Genomic DNA, 17,947 nt, shown 5'->3' on the forward strand with positions numbered 1-17,947 from the left:
ACGCTTGTTTGTGATCTGCCTAAGGGGGCATTTTGACATCATAATTCTGCACTGTTCAGCGACGGGACAGAACCTTGTCTTTGATCTCCCTAAGTGGGCATTGTGACATCATACCTCTGCACTGGTCACCCAGGTGACAGGATCTTGTCTGTGATCTGCCTAAGGGGGCACTGTGACATCATAACCCTGCATGGGTCACCCAGGTGACAGGCCATTGTCTCTGATCTGCCTAAGGGGTCATTGTGACATCATAACTCTGCACTGGACACCCAGGTGACAGACCCTTGTCTGTGATCTCACTAAGGGGCATTGTGACATCATACCTCTCCACTGGTCATCGTGGTGACAGAGCCTTGTCTGTGATCTGCCTAAGGGGGCATTGTGACATCATAACCCTGCACTGGTCACCAAGATGACAGACCCTTCCCTGTGATCTGCTTAAGGGGCACTGTGACATCATAACTCTGCACTGGTCACCCAGGTGACAGACCCTTCTCTGTGATCTACCTAAAGGGGCATTGTGACATCATAACTCTGCACTGGTAACCCAGGTGTCCAACCTTTGTATGTGATCTGCCTAAGGGGGCATTGTGACATCATCAATCTGCACTGGTCATCCAGGTGACAGACCCTTGTCTGTGATCTCCCTAAATAGGCACTGTGACATCATAACTCTGCACTGGTCATCGTGATGACAGACCATTGTCTGGGATATGCCTAAGGGGGCATTGTGACATCATAACTCTGCACTGGTCACTCAGGTGAAAGACCCTTGTCTCTGATCTGCCTAAGGGGTCATTGTGACATCATAACTCTGCAATGATCACCCGGGTGACAGACCATTGTCTGTGATCTGCCTAAGGGGGCATTGTGACATCATACCTCTGGATGGGTCACCCAGGTGACAGACTCTTGCATGGGATCTGCCTAAGGGGGCATTGTGATATCACAACTCTGCACTGTTCAGTGAGGTGACAGAGCCTTGTCTTTGATCTGCCTAACGGGGCATTGTGACATCATAACACTGCACGGGTCACCCAGGTGAAAGACCCTTGTCTCTGATCTGCCTAAGGGGGCATTGTGACAACATAACGCTGCACTGGTCAAGAAGGTGACAGACCCTTGTATGTAATCTGCCTAAGGGTAATTGTGACATCATAACTCTGCACTGGTCGCCCATGTGACAGACGCTTGTCTGTGATCTGCCTAAGGGGACATTGTGACATCATAATCCTGCACTGTTCACCCACGGGACAGAACCTTGTCTTTGATCTCCCCAAGTGGGCATTGTGACATTATACTTCTGCACTGGTCACCCGAGTGACAGATCATTGTCTGTGATCTGCCTAAGAGGGCATTGTGACATCATACCCCTGCATGTGTCACCCAGGTGGTAGACTCTTGCATGTGATCTGCCTAAGGGGGTATTGTGACAGCACAACTCTGCACTGGTCAGTGAGGTGACAGAGGCTTGTCTTTGATCTGCATAACTGGGCATTGTGACATCAAAACTCTGCACTGGTCACCCAGGTGAAAGACCCTTTTCTCTGATCTGCCTAAGGGGGCATTGTGACATCGTCAATCTGCACTGGTCACCCATGTGACAGACCCTTGTCTGTGAAATGCCTAAGGGGGCATTGTGACAGCACAACTCTGCACTGGTCAGCGAGGTGACAGAGCCTTGTCTTGGATCTGCCTAACGGGGCATTTTGACATCATGACTCTGCACTGGTCACCCAACTGAAAGACCCTAGTGTGTGATCTGCCTAAGGGGGCATTGTGACTTCATAACACTGCACGGGTCACGCAGGTGACAGGCCATTTTCTCTGATCTGCCGAAGGAGTCGTTGTGACGTGAGAACTCTGCACTGGTCACCCAGGTGACAGACCGTTGTCTGTGATCTGCCTTTGAAGGCATTGTGACATCATATCTCTGCACTGGTCACCCAGGTGACAGACCCTTTTCTGTGATCTCCCTAAGGGGGCATTGTGACATCATAACTCTGCACTGGTCATCGTGATGACAGACCCTTGTCTGGGATATGCCAAAGGGGGCATTGTGACATTATAACTCTGCACTGGTCACTCAGGTGAAAGACCCTTGTCTGTGATCTGCTTAAGGGGGCATTGTGACATCATAACTCTGCACTGATCAACCGGGTGACAGACCATTGTCTGTGATCTGCCTAAGGGGGAATTGTGACATCATACCTCTGCATGGGTCACCCAGGTGACAGACTCTTGCCTGGGATCTGCCTAAGGGGGCATTGTGATAGCACAACTCTGCACTGGTCAGTGAGGTGACAGAGGCTTGTCTTTGATCTGCCTAACGGGGCATTGTGACATCATAACTCTGCACGGGTCACCCAGGTGAAAAACCCTTGTCTCTGATTTGCCTAAGGGGGCATTGTGACAACATAACGCTGCACTGGTCAAGAAGGTGACAGACCCTTGTCTGTAATCTGCCTAAGGGTCATTGTGACTTCATAACTCTGCACTGGTCACACAGGAGACAGAACCTTGTGTGTGATCTGCCTAAGGGGGCATTGTGACATCATATCTCTGCACTGGTCACTCAGGTGAAAGACCCTTGTCTGTGATCTGCCTAAGGGGGCATTGTGACGTCATAACTCTGCACTGATCACCCGAATGACAGATCATTGTCTGTTTTCTGCCTAAAAGGGCATTGTGACATCATACCCCTGCATGGGTCACCCAGGTGACAGACTCTTGCATATGATCTGCCTAAGGGGACATTGTGACAGCACAACTCTCCACTGGTCAGTGAGGTGACAGAGGCTTGCCTTTGATCTGCCTAACTGGGCATTGTGACATCAAAACTCTGCACTGGTCACCCAGGTGACAGACTCTTGCATGTAATCTGCCTAAGGGGGCACTGTGATAGCACAACTCTGCACTGGTCAGTGAGGTGACAGAGGCTTGTCTTTGATCTGCATAACTGGGCATTGTGACATCAGAACTCTGCACTGGTCACCCAGGTGAAAGACCCTTTTCTCTGATCTGCCTAAGGGGGCATTGTGACATTGTCAATCTGCGCTGGTCACCCATGTGACAGACCCTTGTCTGTGAAATGCCTAAGGGGGCATTGTGACAGCACAACTCTGCACTGGTCAGCGAGGTGACAGAGCCTTGTCTTGGATCTGCCTAACGGGGCATTTTGACATCATGACTCTGCACTGGTCACCCAACTGAAAGACCCTAGTGTGTGATCTGCCTAAGGGGGCATTGTGACATCATAACACTGCACGGGTCACGCAGGTGACAGGCCATTTTCTCTGATCTGCCGAAGGAGTCGTTGTGACATGAGAACTCTGCACTGGTCACCCAGGTGACAGACCGTTGTCTGTGATCTGCCTTTGAAGGCATTGTGACATCATATCTCTGCACTGGTCACCCAGGTGACAGACCCTTTTCTGTGATCTCCCTAAGGGGGCATTGTGACATCATAACTCTGCACTGGTCATCGTGATGACAGACCCTTGTCTGGGATATGCCAAAGGGGGCATTGTGACATTATAACTCTGCACTGGTCACTCAGGTGAAAGACCCTTGTCTGTGATCTGCCTAAGGGGGCATTGTGACATCATAACTCTGCACTGATCAACCGGGTGACAGACCATTGTCTGTGATCTGCCTAAGGGGGAATTGTGACATCATACCTATGCATGGGTCACCCAGGTGACAGACTCTTGCCTGGGATCTGCCTAAGGGGGCACTGTGATAGCACAAATCTGCACTGGTCAGTGAGGTGACAGAGGCTTGTCTTTGATCTGCCTAACGGGGCATTGTGACATCATATGTCTGCACTGGTCACTCAGGTGAAAGACCCTTGTCTGTGATCTGCCTAAGGGGGCATTGTGACGTCATAACTCTGCACTGATCACCCGAGTGACAGATCATTGTCTGTGATCTGCCTAAGAGGGCATTGTGACATCATACCCCTGCATGGGTCACCCAGGTGACAGACTCTTACATATGATCTGCCTAAGGGTACATTGTGACAGCACAACTCTCCACTGGTCAGTGAGGTGACAGAGGCTTGCCTTTGATCTGCCTAACTGGGCATTGTGACATCAAAACTCTGCACTGGTCACCCAGGTGAAAGACCCTTTTCTCTGATCTGCCTAAGGGGGCATTGTGACATCATCAATCTGCACTGGTCACCCATGTGACAGTCCCTTGTCTGTGAAATGCCTAAGGGGGCATTGTGACAGCACAACTCTGCACTGGTCAGCGAGGTGACAGAGCCTTGTCTTGGATCTGCCTAACGGGGCATTTTGACATCATGACTCTGCACTGGTCACCCAACTGAAAGACCCTAGTGTGTGATCTGCCTAAGGGGGCATTGTGACATCATAACACTGCACGGGTCACGCAGGTGACAGGCCATTTTCTCTGATGTGCCGAAGGGGGCGTTGTGACATGATAACTCTGCACTGGTCACCCAGGTGACAGACCATTGTCTGTGATCTGCCTTTGAAGGCATTGTGACATCATATCTCTGCACTGGTCACCCAGGTGACAGACTCTTTTCTGTGATCTCCCTAAGGGAGCATTGTGACATCATAACTCTGCACTGGTCATCGTGATGACAGACCCTTGTCTGGGATATGCCAAAGGGGGCATTGTGACATCATAACTCTGCACTGGTCACTCAGGTGAAAGACCCTTTTCTGTGATCTGCCTTTGAAGGCATTGTGACATCATAACTCTGCACTGATCAACCGGGTGACAGACCATTGTCTGTGATCTGCCTAAGGGGGCATTGTGACATCATACCTCTGCATGGGTCACCCAGGTGACAGACTCTTGCATGGGATCTGCTTAAGGGGGCACTGTGATAGCACAACTCTGCACTGGTCAGTGATGTGACAGAGCCTTGTCTTTGATCTGCCTAACGGGGCATTGTGACATCATAACTCTGCACGGGTCACCCAGGTGAAAGACCCTTGTCTCTGATCTGCCTAAGGGGGCATTGTGACAACATAACGCTGCACTGGTCAAGAAGGTGACAGACCGTTGTTTGTAATCTGCCTAAGGGTCTTTGTGACATCATAACTCTGCACTGGTCACCCAGGAGACAGACCCTTGTGTGTGATCTGCCTAAGGGGGCATTGTGACATCATATCTCTGCACTGGTCACTCAGGTGAAAGACCCTTGTCTGTGATCTGCCTAAGGGGGCATTGTGACATCATCAATCTGCACTGATCACCCGAGTGACAGATCATTGTCTGCAATCAGCCTAAGGGGGCATTGTGACAGCACAACTCTACACTGGTAAGCGAGGTGACAGAGCCTTGTCTTTTATATGCCTAACGGGTCATTTTGACATCATAAATCTGCACTGGTTACCCAAGTGAAAGACCATTGTCTGTGATCGGCCTAAGGTGGCATTGTGACATCATAACTCTGCACTGGTCACCCAGGTGACAGACCCTTGAATGTGATCTCCATAAGGGGGCATTGTGACATCATAACTCTGCACGGGTCACCCAGGTGACAGACCCTTGTGTGTGATCTGCCTAAGGGGGCATTGTGACATCATAACCCTGCACAGGTCACCATGGTGGCAGACCCTTGTCTGTGATCTGTTTAAGGGGCCATTGTGACATCATAACTGTGCACTGGTCAACCAGGTGACAGACACTTGTCTCTGATCTGCCTAAGGGTGCATTGTGACATCATAACTCTTCACTGGTCACCCAGGTGACAGACCCTTGTCTGTGTTCTCCCTATGGGTGAACTGTGACATCATAACTCTACACTGGTCATCGTGGTGACAGACGCTTGCCTGTTATCTGCCTAATGCGGCATTGCGATATCATAACTGTGTACTGGTCACCCAGGTGACGGACCCATGTCTGTGATCTGCCGAAGGGGGCATTGTGACATCACAAGTCTGCACTGGTCACCCAGGTTAAAGACCCTTGTCTGTGAACTGCCTAAGGGGGCATTGTGACAGTATAACTCTGCACTGGTCACCGTGGTGACAGACCTTTTTCTGTGATTTGCCTAAGGGGCCATTGTGACTTCATAACTCTGCACTGGTCACCCAGGTGTCCGACCCTTGTATGTGATCTTCCTAAGGTGGCATTGTGACATCATCAATCTACACTGGTCACCCAGGTGACAGACCCTTGTCTGTGATCTGCCTAAGGGGGCATTGTGACAGCACAACTCTGCACTGGTCAGCGAGGTGAGAGAGCCTTGTCTTGGATCTGCCTAACGGGGCATTTTGACATCATGTCTCTGCACTGGTCCCCCAAGTGAAAGACGCTTGTCTGTGATCTGCCTAAGGGGGCATTGTGACATCATAACACTGCACGGGTCACGCAGGTGACAGGCCATTTTCTCTGATCTGCCAAAGGGGGCGTTGTGACATGATAACTCTGCACTGCTCACCCAGCTGACAGACCGTTGTCTGTGACCTCCCTTTGGGGGCATTGTGACATCATATCTCTGCACTGGTCACGCAGGTGACAGACCCTTTTCTGTGATCTCCCTAAGGGGGCATTGTGACATCATAACTCTGCACTGGTCATCGTGATGACAGACCCTTGTCTGGGATATGCCTAAGGGGGCATTGTGACATCATATCTCTGCACTGGTCACTCAGGTGAAAGACCCTTGTCTGTGATCTGTGTAAGGGGGCATTGTGACATCATAACTCTGCACTGATCACCTGGGTGACAGGTCATTGTCTGTGATCTGCCTAAGAGGGCATTGTGACATCATACCCCTGCATCGGTCACCCAGGTGACAGAATCTTGCCTGTGATCTGCCTAAGGGGGCATTGTGACAGCACAACTCTGCACTGGTCTGTGAGGTGACAGAGGCTTGTCTTTGATCTGCCTAACGGAGCATTTTGACATCATAACTCTGCACTGGTCACCCCGGTGAAAGACCCTTTTCTCTGATCTGCCTAAGGGGGCATTGTGACAACATAACGCTGCACTGGTCACCAAAGTGACAGACCCTTGTCTGTGATCTGCCTAAGGGGGCATTGTGACATCATAACTCTGCACTGGTCTCCGAGGTGAGATACCCTTGTCTGTGATCTGCCTCAGTGGGCATTGTGACATCATAACGGTGCACTGGTCAACCAGGTGACAGACCCTTGTCTGTGATCTGCCTAAGGGGGCATTATGACATCATAACTCTGCACTGGTCACCCAGGTGACAGACCCTTGTCTCTGATCTGCCTAAGGGGGCATGGTGACATCATAATTCTGCACTGGTAACCCAGATGACCGTCCATTGTCTGTGCTTCGCCTAAGGGGGCATTGGGACATCATAACTCTGCGATGGTCACCGAAGTGACACACCCTTGTCTGTAATCTGCCTAAGGAGGCATTGTGACATCATAACTCTGCCCTGGTCACCGTGGTGACAAACCCTTGTCCGTGATCTGTCTAAGGTGGCATCCTGACATCCTAACTATGCACTTGCCACCCCGGAGAAAGAACCTTGTCTCTGATGTGCCAACGGGGGCATTGTGACATCATAATTCTGCACTGGTCTCCCAAGTGAGAGATCTTTGCCTGTGATCTGCCCAAGGGGGGCATTGTTACATCATAACTCAGCACTGGCCACCGTGGCGGCAGACGCTTCTCTATGATCTGCGTAAGGTGGCATTTTGACATCATAACTGTGCACTGGTCACTCAGGTGACAGACCCTTGTCTGTGATCTGCCTAAGGGGGCATTGTGACATCTTAACTCTGCACTGGACTCTCAGGTGAAAGACCCTTGTCTGTTATCTGCCTAACGGGGCACTGTGACATCCTAGCTCTACACTGGTCTCCCTGGTGACCGACCTTTTTCCGTGATTTGCCTAAGGGGGCATTGTGACATTATAACTCTGCACTAGTGACCCAGGTGACAGACCCTTGTCTCTGATCTGCCTAAAGCGTCTTTGTGACATCATAACACTCCTGTGGTCACCCAGGGGACAGACACTTGTCTGAGATCTGCCTAATTGGGCACTGTGACTTCTTAACTCAGCATTGGTCAGCCAGGTGACAGACCCTTCTCTGTGACCTCCCAAAGGGGGCATGGTGACATCATAACTCTGCAATGGTCACCGTGGTGAGGGACCCTTCTCTGTGTTCTGCGTAAGGGGGCATTGTGACATCATAACAGTGCACTGGTCATCCAGGAGACAAATCCTTCTCTGTGATCTGCCTAAGAGGGTGTTGTGACATCATAACTCTGCCCTGGTCACCCAGGTGACAGACCCTTGTCTGTGATCTGCCTAAGGGGGCATTGTGACATCACAACACTGCACGGGTCACGCAGGTGACAGGCCATTGTCTCTGTTCTGCCGTAGGGGGCGTTGTGACATGATAACTCTGCACTGGTCATCGTGGTGACAGACCCTTGTCTGGGATCCGCCTATGGGGGCATTGTGTCATCATAACTCTGCACTGGTCACTCAGGTGAAAAACCCTTGTCTGTGATCTGCCTAAGGGGGCATTGTGACATCATAACTCTGCACTGATCACCCGGGTGACAGACCATTGTCTGTGATCTGCCTAAGGGGGCATTGTGACATCATCCCTCTGCATGGGTCATCCAGGTGACAGACTCTTGCCTCTGATCTGCCTAAGGGGGCATTGTGATAGCAAAACTCTGCACTAGTCAGTGACGTGACAGAGCCTTTTCTTTGATCTGCCTAACGGGGCATTGTGACATCATAACTCTGCACTGGTCACCCAGGTGAAAGACCCTTGTCTCTGATCTGCCTAAGGGGGCATTGTGACAGCATAACACTGCACTTGTCAAGAAGGTGACAGACCCTTGTCTGTAATCTGCCTAACGGTCATTGTGATATCATGACTCTGCACTGGTCGCCCAGGTGACAGACGCTTGTCTGTGATCTGCCTAAGGGGGCATTGTGATATCATAATTCCGCACTGTTCACCCATGGGACAGAACCTTGTCTTTGATCTCCCCAAGTGGGCATTGTGACATTATACCTCTGCACTGGTCACTCAGGTGACAGGATCTTGTCTGTGATCTGCTTAAAGGGCCATTGTGACATCATAACTGTGCACTTGTCGCCAAAGTGACAGACACTTGTCTGTGATCTGCCTAAGCGGGCATTGTGACAACATAACTTTGCACTGGTCACCAAGTTGACAGACCCTGCTCTGTGATCTGCCTAAGGGGGCATTGTGACATCATAACTCTCCACAGGTCACCATGGTGACAGACCCTTGTCTCTGATCTGCTTAACGGGCCATTGTGACTTCATAACTGTGCACTGGTCACCCAGGTGACAGACACTTGTCTGTGATCTGCCTAAGGGGGCATTGTGACATCATAACTCTGCACGGGTCACCCAGGTGACAGATCGTTGTCTGTGATCTGCCTAAGGGGGCAATGAGAAATCATAATTCTGCACGGGTCACCCTGGTGACAGACCCTTTTCTTTGATCTGGCTAAGGGGGCATAATGACATCTTAACACTGCATGGGTCACCCAGCTGACAGAGCCTTGTCCGTGATCTGCCTAAGGGGGCGTTGTGACATCATAACTCTGCGTTGGTTACCCTGGTGACAGATCACTGTCCTTGATCTGCCTAAGGGGGCATTGTGACATCATAGCACTGCACTGGTCACGCAGGTCAGAGACCGTTGTCTCCGATCTGACAAAGGGGGCATTGTGACATCATAACTCTGCACTGGTCTCCCAGGTGACAGACCATTCTCTCTGGTCTGCCTAAGGGGGCATTGTGACATCATAAGTCAGCACTGGTCACCCAGCTGACAGACAATTTTCTGTAATCTCCCTAAGGGGACATTGTGACATCATAACTCTGCACTGGTCACCCTGGTGAGAGACCCTTGTCTGTGATCAACCTCAGGGGGAATTGTGACATCATAACTCTGCACTGGTCACCGTGGTGACACACCCTTGTCTGTGATCTGCCTAAGAGGGCAGTGTAACATCATAACAGTGCACTGGTCACCCAGGTGACAGACCCTTGTCTGTGATCTGCATAAGGGGGCATTGTGAATTCATAACTGAACACTGGTCACGCAGGTGAAAGACCCTTGTGTGTGATCTGTCTAAGGAGACACTGTGACATCATAACTCTGCACTGGTCACCCATGTGACAGACCCTAGTCCGTTATCTGCCGAAGGGAACATTGTGACATCATAACTCTGCACTGGTCACCCTGGTGACAGACCCTTGTCCGTGATCTGCCTAAGGAGGGCTTGTGACATCATAAATGTGCACTGGTCACCCAGGTGACAGACCCTTGTCTGTGATCTGCCTAAGGGGGCATTGTGACATCAGAAGACAGCACTGGGCACCCAGCTGACAGACAATAGTCTGTAATCTCCCTAAGGGGGCATTGGGACATCATAACTCTGCACTCGTCACGATGGTGAGAGACCCTTTTCTGTGATCTGCCTAAGGGGGCATTGTGACATGATAACTATGCACTGGTCACCGCGGTGACACACCCTTGTCTGTGATCTGCCTAAGGGGGCATTGTGACATCATAACTGTGCACTGGTCTCCCAGGTGACAGACCCTTGCCTGTAATCCGCCTAAAGGGGAATTCTGAAATCAAAACTAAGCACTGCTCTCCGTGGTGAGAGACCCTTGTCTGTGATCTTCCTAAGGGGGCATTGTGACATCATGACTGTGCACTGGTCACCCAGGTGGCAGACCTTTGTCTGTGATCTGCCTAAGGGGGCATTGTGACATCATAACTCTGCATTGGTCACCCAGGTGAAGGACATGTGTATGTGATCTTCCTATGGGGGCATTGTGACATCATAACTCTGCACGAGACACCCAGGTGACAGACCCTTGTCTGTGATCTGCCTAAGGGGTCATTGTGACATCATAACTCTGCATTGGTCACCCTGGTGACAGACCCTTGTCGGTGATCTGCCTAAGGGGGCATTGTGACATCATAAATGTGCACTGGTCACCCAGGTGACAGACCCTTGCCTCTGATCTGCCTAATGGGGCATTGTGACATCACAAAACTGCACTAGTCACCCAGGTGACAGAACCTTGTCTTTGATCTGCCTAAGGGGGCATTGTGACATCATAAGTCAGCACTGGTCACCCAGCTGGCGGACAATTTCCTGTAATCTCCCTAAGGGGGCATTGTGACATCATAACTCTGCACTGGTCACTGTGGTGAGAGACCCTTGTCTGTGATCTTCCTCAGGGGGAATTGTGACATCATAACTCTTCACTGCTCACCGTGGTGACATACCCATGTCTGTGATCTGCCTAAGGGGGCATTGTAACAACATAACTGTCCACTGGTCACCCAGGTCACAGACCCTTGTCTGTGATTTGCCTAAAGGGGCATTGTGACATCATAACTCAGCACTGGTCACCCAGGTGAAAGACGCTTGTATGTGATCTGCCTAAGGAGACACTGTGACATCATAACTCTGCACTGGTCACCCAGGTGACAAATCCTTGTCCGGGATCTGCTGAAGAGGGCTTTGTGACATCATAACTCTGCATTGGTCACCATGGTGACAGATCATTGTCCGTGTTCTGCCTAACGGGGCATAGGGACATCATAGCTCTGCACTGGTCACCCTGGTGACAGACCCTTGTCTCTGATCTGCCAAATAGAGCATTGTGACATCATAACTCTGCACTTGTCACCCAGGAGACAGACCATTGTCTGTGACCTGCTTAAGGGGGCATTGTGACATCATAACTCTGCACTGGTCACCGTGGTGACAGACCCTTGTCTGTGATCAGCCTAAGGGGGCATTGTGACATCATGACTCTGCACTTCTCACCCAGGTGACAGACCCTTGTCTGTGATCTGCCTAAGGAGGCATTGTGACATCATAACTCTGCACTGGTCACCGAGGCGACAGACCCTTCTCTGTGATCTGCCTAAGGGGTCATTGTAACATCTTAACTCTACACTGGTCACCCAGATGACAGACCCTCGTCTGTGATCTACCTAAGGGGTCATTGTGTCATCATAACTCTGCACTGGTCTCCGTGGTGAGAGACCCTTGTCTGTGATCTGCCTAAGAGGGCATTGTGACATGATAACTGTGCACTGGTCACCCAGGTGACAGACCCTTGTCTGTGATCTCTCTAAGGGGGCATTGTGACATCATAACTCTGCACTGGTCACCCAGGAGAAAGACCCTGGTATGTGATCTGCATAAGTGGGCATTGGGACCTCATAACTCTGCACTGGTCACCCAGGTGACAGACCCTTGTCTGCGGTTTTCCTAAGGGGGCATTGTGACATCATAACTCTGCACTGGTCACCCTGATGTCAGACCTTTGAACGTGATCTGCCAAAGGAGGCCTTGTGACATCATAACTGTGCACTGGTCACCCAGGTGACAGACCCTTGTCTCTGATCTACCTAAGGGGGCATTGTGATATCATAACCCTGCACTGGTCACCCGGATGACAGACCCTTGTCTTTGATCTGGCTAATGGGGCATAGTGACAGCATAACACTGCATGGGTCACCCAGGTGACAGACCCATGTCCGTGATCTGCCTAAGGGGGCGTTGTGACATCATAACTCAGCGTTGGTTGCCCGAGTGAGAGATAATGGTCCTTGATCTGCCTAAGGGGGTATTGTGACATCATAGCTCTGCACTGGTCACGCAGGTGAGAGAACCTTGTCTCTGATCTGCCAAAGGGGGCATTGTGACATCATAACTCTGCACTGGTCACCCAGGTGACAGACCATTATCTCTGATCTAACTAAGTGGGCATTGTGATATCATAACCCTGCACTGGTCACCCAGGTGACAGAACCTTGTCTGTGATCTGCCTAAGGGGGCATTGTGACATCAGAAGTCAGCACTGGGCACCCAGCTGACAGACAATTGTCTGTAATCTCCCTAAGGAGGCATTGTGACATCATAACTATGCACTGGTCACCTTGGTGACACACCCTTGTCTGTGATCTGCCTAAGGGGGCATTGTGACATCATAACTGTGCACTGGTCACCCAGGTGAAAGACCCTTGTATGTGATCTGCCTAAGGAGACACTGTGACATCATAGCTCTGCACTCGTCACCCTGGTGAGAGACCCTTGTTTCTGATCTGCCAAGTAGGGCATTGTGACATCATAACTCTGCACTTGTCACCCAGGTGACAGACCATTGTCTGTGATCCTCCTAAGGGGGCGTTGTGCCATCATAACCCTGCACAGGTCACCGTGGTGACAGACCCTTGTCTGTGCTCAGCCTAAGGGGGCATTGTGACATTATAACTCTGCACTTGTCGCCCAGGTGACAGACCCTTGTCTGTGATCTGCCTAAGGAGGCATTGTGACATCATAACTCTGCACTGGTCACCGAGGTGACAGACCCTTGTCTGTGATCTGCCTAAGGGGTCATTGTGACACCATAACTCTGCACTGGTCACCCAGGTTGCAGACACTCATCTGTGATCTGCCTAAGGGGGCATTTTGACATCATAACTCTGCACTGGTCTCCGTGGTGACAGACCCTTGTCTGTGATCTGCCTCAGGGGGCATTGTGACAGGATAACTGTGCACTGGTCACCCAGGTGAGAGACCCTTGTCTGTGATCTATCTAATGAGGCATTGTGACATCATAACTCTGTACTGGTCACCCAGGAGAAAGACTGTTGTTTGCGATCTGCCTAAGTGGGCAGTGGGACATCATAACTCTGCACTGGTCACCCAGGTGACAGAACCCTTGTCTGCGATCTTCCTAAGGGGGCATTGTGACATCATAACTCTCCACTTGTCACCCTGGTGTCAGTCCCTTTCCGTTATCTGCCTAAGGAGGCCTTGTGACATCATAACTGTGCACTGGTCACCCAGCTGACAGAACCTTGTCTGTGAACTGCCTAAGGGGGCAATGTGACATCATAAGTCAGCACTGGTCACCCAGCTGACAGAAAATTGACTGTAATCTCCCTAAGGGGGCATTGCGACATCGTAATTCTGCAGTTGTCACTGTGGTGAGGGACCCTTTTCTGTGATCTGCCTAAGGGGGCATTGTGACATTATAACTATGCACTGGTCACCATTGTGACACACCCTTGTCTGTGATCTGCCTAAGGGGACATTGTGACATCATAACTGTGCACTGGTCACCCAGGTGAGAGACCCTTGTATGTGATCTGCCTAAGGGGGAATTGTGACACCATAACTCAGCACTGGTCTCCGTGATGAGAGATCCTTCTCTGTGATCTGCGTAAGGGGTCATTGTGATATCATAACTTGCACCGGTCACCCTGGTGACAGACCCTTGTCCGTGACCTCCCTACGGGGGCATTGTGACATCATAACTCTGCACTGGTCACCCAGGGGACAGACCCATGTCTCTGATCTGCCTAAGGGGCATTGTCACATCATAGTTCTGCAGGGGTCACCCAGGTGACAGGCCCTTGTCTTTGGTTTGCCTAGGTGTTCATTTTGACTTCATAACTCTACTCGGGTAATGCAGGTGACAGTCCCTTTTCTGTGAACTGCCTAAGGGGGCATTGTGACATCATCACACTGCACTAGTCACCCAGGTGTCAGACCCTTGTCTGTGGTCTGCCAAAGGGGCATTGTGACATAATAACTCTGCCACGGTCATCCAGGTGACAGAACCTTGTCTGTGATCTGCCTAAGGGTGCATTGTGACATCATAACTCCGCAATGGTCACCCAGGTGAAAGACCCTTGTATATGATCTGCCTAAGGGGGTATTGTGACTTCATAGGTCTGCCCTGGTCACCCAGGTGACAGACCCTTGTCTGTGATGTGCCTTAGCGGGTAGTGTGACATCATAACTCTGCACTGGTCACCATGGTGACAGACCATTATCTGTGATCTGCCTAAGGGGTCATTGTGACAACATAACTGTGCACAGGTCAACCAGGTGAAAGACCCTTGTCTGTGATCTGCCTAAGGGGATATTGTGACATCATAACTCTGCACTGGTCACCCATTTGAAAGACCGTTGTATGTGATCTGACTAAGGGGACATTGTGACATCATTACCCTGCACTGTTCACCCAGGTGACAGACTCTTGTCTGTGATCTGCCTAAGGGGGCATTGTGACATCATAACTCTGCACGGGTCAGCCAGGCGACAGACTCTTTTCTGTGATCTGCCTAAGGGGGCATAGTGTCTTCATAACTCTGCACGGGTCACCCAGGTGACAGGCCCTTGACTGTGATCTGCCTAAGGGGGCATTGTGACATCATAACTGTGCACTGGTCACCCAGGTGACAGACCCTTGTCTGTGATCTGCCTAAGGGTGCATTGTGACATCAGAACTCTGCACAGCTCACTCAGGTGAAATACCATAACTGTGATCTACCTAAGGGGGCATTGTGACATCATAACTGTGCACTGGTCACCCAGGTGACAGACCTTGTCTGTGATCGGCCTAAGGAAGATTTGTGACATCATAACTGAGCACTAGTCACCGAGGTGACAGACCCTTGACTGTAATCTGCCTAAGGGGGCATTGTGACATCTTAAGTGTGCACTGGTAACCCTGGTGACAGACCCTTGTCTGTGATCTGCCTAAGGAAAATTAGTGACATCATAACCCTGTACTGGTCACTGTGGTGACAGACCCTTGTCTGTGATATGCCAAAGGGGGCATTGTGAATTCGTAATTGTGCACTGGTGACCAAGGTGACAGACCCTTGTCTGTGATCTGCCTAAGGTGGCATTTTGACATCATAACTCTGCATGGGTCACCCAGGTGACAGGCCCTTGAGTGTGATCTGCGTAAGGGGGCATTGTGACATTCTAACTCTGCACTGGTCACCGAGGTGACAGACCCTTGTCGGTGATCTGCCTAAGGGGTCATTGTGTCTGCATAACTGTGCACTTGTCTCCCAGGTGACAGACCCTTGCCTGTGATCTGCCTAAGGGGGCATTGTGGCATCATAACTGTGCACTGGTCACCCAGGTGACAAATCCTTGTCTGTGATCTGCCTAAGAAGGCACTGTGATGTCATAAGTCTGCCCTGGTCACCCAGGTGACAGACCCTTGTCTGTGATCTGGCTAAGGGAGCATGTTGACATCATAACTCTGCACTGGTCACCCAGGTGACAGACCCTTGTCTGTGATGTGCCAAAGGGGGCATTGTGACATCATAACTCTGCACTGGTCACCGTGGTGACAGACTCTCGTCTGTGATCTGCCTAACGGATCATTGTGACATCATAACTCTGCAATGGTCACCCCGGTGAAAGACTGTTGTATGTGATCTCTCTAAGACGGCACTGTGACATCATAACTCTGCACTGGTCACCCAGGTGACAGACCCTTGTCTGTGATCTGCCTAAAGGGTCATTGTGACATCATCAATCTTCACGGGTCACCCAGGTGGCAGACCATTGTCTGTGATCTGCCTAAGGGTGCATTGTGACTTCATAACTCTGCACTGGTCAACCAGGTGACAGGCCCTTGACTGTCATCTCCCTAAGGGGGCATTGTGACATCATAACTCTGCGCTGGTCTCCGTGGTGAGAGACCCTTGTCTGTGATCTCCCTAAGGGGGGCATTGTGACATCATAACTGTGCACTGGTCACCCAGGTGACAGACCCCGATCTGTGATCTGCCTAAGGGGGCATTGTGACATCATAAATCTGCACTGGTCACCCAGGTGAAAGACCCTTCTATGTGATCTGCCTAAGGGGGCATTGTGACATCATAAGCCAGCACTGTTCACCTAGCTCACAGACAGTTGTCTGTAATCTCCCTAAGGGGGCATTGGGACATCATAACTGTCCTCTGATCACCGTCGTGAGAGTCCCTTGTCTATGATCTGCCTAAGGGGGCATTTTGACATCATAACTCTGCACTGGTCACCGTGGTGACACACCCTTGTCTGTGATCTGCCTAAGGTGGAATTGTGACATCATAACTCTGCACTGGTCTCCGTGGTGAGAGACCCTTGTCTGTGATCTGCTTTAGGGGGAATTGTGACATCATACCTGCGCACTGGTCACCCTGGTGACAGACCCATGACTCTGATCTGCCTAAGGGGGCATTGTGACATCATAACTCTGCACGGGTCACTCAAGTGACAGACCCTTTTCGGTGATATGCCTATGGGGCCATAGTGACTTCCTAACTCTGCACTGGTCACTCAGGTGACAGGCCCTTGACTGTGATCTGCCTAAGGTGGCATTGTGACATCGTAACTCTGGTCTGGTCACCGTGGTGAGATACGCTTTTCTGTGATCTGCCTAAGGGTGTAATGTGACACCATAAATGTGCACTGGTCACCCAGGTGACAGACCCTTGTCTGTGATCTGCCTAAGGGGGCATTGTGACTTCATAACTCTGCACAGGTAACCGAGGTGTAAGACTTTTGTATGTGATCTGCCTAAGGGGACATTGTGACATCCTAAATCTGCACTGGTCTCCCAGGTGACAGACCCTTGTCCGTGATCTGCCTAAGGGGGCGTTGTGATATCATAACTCTGCATTGGTCACCCTGGTGACAGAACCTGTCTGTGATGTGCCTAAGGGTTCATTGTGACATCATACCTCTGCACTGGTCACCCACGTGACAGACCCTTGTCTCTGATCTGTCAAAGAGGGCATTGTGACATCATAACTCTGCACTGGTAACCCAGGTGACAGACCCTTGTCTGTGGTCTTCCTAAGGGGGCATTTTGAAATCATAACTCTGCATAGGTGACCCAGGTAACAGACCCTTGTCTGTGATCTGCCTAAGGAGGTATTGTGACATCATAACTCTGCACTGGTCACCGTGGTGACAGAACCTTGTCCGTGATCTGCCTAAGTGGGCATTGTGACTTCATATCTGTGCACTCCTCACCCAGGTGACTGACGCTTGTCTGTGATCTGCCTAAGGGGGCATTGAGACATCATAACACAGCACTGGTCCCACTGGTGAAAGACCCTTGTATGTGATCTGCCTAAGGAGGCATTGTGAT

The sequence above is a fragment of the Pan troglodytes genome, chromosome 6, assembly GCF_028858775.2.
Source record: "Pan troglodytes isolate AG18354 chromosome 6, NHGRI_mPanTro3-v2.0_pri, whole genome shotgun sequence".
NCBI classification, from domain to species: Eukaryota; Metazoa; Chordata; class Mammalia; order Primates; family Hominidae; genus Pan; species Pan troglodytes.